At 37.2% G+C, this 3,305-nt stretch overlaps 1 non-coding gene across 1 annotated transcript; it reads left to right on the top strand.

Annotated features, from left to right (window-relative positions):
- The first annotated feature begins 2,775 nt into the window (after positions 1–2,775).
- LOC115930714 (small nucleolar RNA SNORA11) lies at positions 2,776–2,904 on the top strand. Its single transcript, XR_004067329.1, has one exon. It is a non-coding gene; the product is annotated as a small nucleolar RNA SNORA11 (small nucleolar RNA).
- The last annotated feature ends 401 nt before the right edge of the window (positions 2,905–3,305 follow it).

The raw sequence follows: 3,305 nt of genomic DNA, 5'->3' as shown, positions 1-3,305 counted from the left end.
TTTGCATTTGCCTCACCTATCTTTGTATGTACTTTTATTTTCAACCTCTTTTTTTTTTTAAGATGAAGTCTCGCTCTGTCACCCAGGCTGGAGTGCAATGGCGCAATCCCAGCTCACTGCAACCTCTGCCTCCCGGGTTCAAGCAATTCTTCTGCTTCGAAGCCTCCTGAGTAGCTGGGATTACAAGCATGTGTCACCATGCCTGGATAATTTTTTTTATTTTTAGTAGAGATGGGGTTTCACCATATTGGCCAGGCTGGTCTCAAACTCCTGACCTCAAGTGATCCACTCACCTCGGCCTCCCAAAGTGCTGGGATTACAGGCATGAGCCACTGCACCTGGCCTATTTTCAACCTTTCTGAAAACACTTATTGTAGGTGCTCACTTGCTTGAGCTCAGCATGAAGGTGGGTGTTGCCTAAGAATACTCTGAAATATTGTTTATTTTAATAGGTGAGTTAAGCCTATTTCAACATCTATTCATATGTCAAATAAATTAGCATTAGTTCTAACATAGTAACATTATGTTCTATTTTTGTTTATATATAGTTTTTTAAAAACATTCACTATGTAGTCTGTTGTCTTTGTTGCTGTGAATAATTCTTTTCAAATTTCAATAGGTTTTCATTTTTGCTCTGTTACTTTTATAATAAAACTTTTTAAAAATACCTCTAGTTTTCTATTATTCAAGAAATGTCTATTAGTGCCTAGGAACAATGAAAAAAAAAAGCACATTTCCTCTTCCTCTCTTCTTCCTCTCTCCTACCAAAGAGAACATCTTTCTCTGAGTTTAATTTTGTACTATTAAAAATGTGTATGCTTCTATTACTTGGTTTGTCAGTCTTGAGTAATATTTTTTGACTCCCACTTATTACAGATGTAACAATCAGTTACCTTAATCTACCTCTCACCTACTTTCCCCCTTCCTCCACCAGTATTTGTTCAGTGCATGTATTTATACATTGTCAGGACATGTCATTTTTACATTATTTTCAATCACTCTAAAGTGTGGAATTATTTTTGCTTTAGTCTACATTACATATATTCAAAGCTTGCCTCCAGTCTTTTTTCTATAATGTCCTCAGTTATCTCTTAGTTGGCTGGCATCCATCCTCTGATTGTTTCTTCAAGAAAGATTCAAAGAATCGACATCCCCTGAATTATTTTATGATCGAGGATATCTGTAGTCTTTATGGTTGAAGGATAATTTGGCTGGATTTGAACTCCATGTGTAACACTTTTTTTCCCTTGGACATATTTTTTAAGTATTGCATGACCTTCTTCTGACATTGAATGTTGCTGCACGGAACTCGGAAACAAGCCTGCTTCCCCCGCCCCTCAGTGACTTGATCATTTTGCTTAGTTATCTTTGAAGTTTAATAACTTTACTAGGACACATCTCTAGGTTGGCTCTCCTGCATTAATTTTCTCTGATACATAATATAAATTAATGTCTCTATTTCAGAAAATTATATTTTTGTCCCTTGCTGTGGTTTTTTTAATTGCCTAATATTTGTACCCCTTCCATTTCATCCTTATTTCTCTGATACTTTGATCTGAATTCTGCCCACCCATGCTTCATCTCATTCTGTTATCTCACAATCTCATCCCTATGTTCTTTTTCCCTTCAACTTTTCATTTTGAAAACTTGCAGAGCTACAGACATGTTGAAAGAATAATACAATGAGCAGTCATATATCATATACTTCACATAGATTCACCAATTATTATTATTTTGCTATATGTGCTTTCACTGTCTCTATACTCACAAACAATACATACATGCATTTTTCCAAATCATTTTTAAATAGATTGTAGACATCAGAACACTTCAACCACAAAAACTTTAGTCTGCACCTCCTAAAATAAAAACATTCCACTATATAACCCCTATCTTAGACCATTTGAATTGCTAGAATAAATTACCATAGACAGGGTAGCTTGTAAACAACAGAAAATTATTTCTCACAGTTCCAGAGGCTGGGAAGTCCAAAATCAAGACACCCACAGATTCAGTGTCTGGCGAAGGCCTACTTCTGGTTCACAGATGGTACCTTCTTGCTGTGCCCTTAGATGGTGGAGGGGGCAAGGCAGCTCTATGGGTCGTTTTTTATAAGGCCACAAAACCCATTCATGAGAGCTCTGCACCCATGACCTAATCACCTCCCAACAACCCCACCTCCCATCACATTGGTGATTAGGTTTCAACATATGAATCTTAGGGGGGCACAAGTCAGACCATAGCAACCATACTAATTTAACAATAACTTTATAATATCATCTAATATATAATCTATACTCAAATTTCCCCAATTACCTCAAAAAATGTTTTTAAATACTATTCCAACCCAGTATCCAATTATACATTGCATTTGCTTGTTATGTCTCTTTATTCTCTTTTTTTTTTTTTTTTTTTTTTTTTTTTTGAGATGGAGTCTTGCTCTGTCACCAGGCTGGAGTGCAGTGAAGAGATCTCAGCTTACTTCAAACTCCACCTCCCGGGTTCAAGCAATTCTCCTGCCTCAGCCTCCCAAGTAGCTGGGACTACAGGTGCATGCCAGAACGCCCAGCTAATTTTTGTATTTTTAGTAGAGATGGGGTTTCACTATGTTGGCCAGGATGGTCTCAATCTCTTGACCTCATGATCCATCAGCCTCGGCCTCCCAAAGTGCTGGGATTACAGGCATGAGCCACTGCACCCAGCCTTCATTCTCTTTTAATCTAGACTAGATCTCCAACTTTTGTTATGACATTTACTTCTTTAAGAGTATATGCCAGGGTTTGCTTAGGGCAGGGGGGTTGAAGAGTGGCTCCTCTGTTTACAATACACCAAACAGGAATCTGGGGTCATTGTGACAAGGAGCACAAAACTTGTGTCCTCCCTACATGTGAAAAAAAAAAAAAGAGAATCCATGCCAGTTGTTTTATAAAATATCCCATAGACTAGATTTGTCAGGTTGTTTCTTTATATTTCATTTGTTTATCTAGCATTTGTATTTCTGATAAATTGCCAGCTAGGTCCAAAGACTTGATAAAATTCAGATTAAACATTTTGCCTATAATGATGTTGTGAATTTCATATTGCATTCCATCAGGAGGCACATGAGTTCAGGCTGTCTTGATATCAGTAATTCCAAGTTTGACCACTTGGTTAAAATGGGTAACTTGCTAGGTTTCTCCAATGTAAAGGTACATATCTTCCCTCTATAATTACTCCATGTGGTGATACTTTATCGCCATGAATATATTATTCCCCAATTGCCTTTTACTCAAGGGTTTTCACATCTATTGATGATCCCTACCTAA

Source organism: Gorilla gorilla, chromosome 15 (genome assembly GCF_029281585.2).
Source record: "Gorilla gorilla gorilla isolate KB3781 chromosome 15, NHGRI_mGorGor1-v2.1_pri, whole genome shotgun sequence".
NCBI lineage: Eukaryota > Metazoa > Chordata > Mammalia > Primates > Hominidae > Gorilla > Gorilla gorilla.
This window is presented reverse-complemented; position numbering and strand designations above follow the sequence as displayed.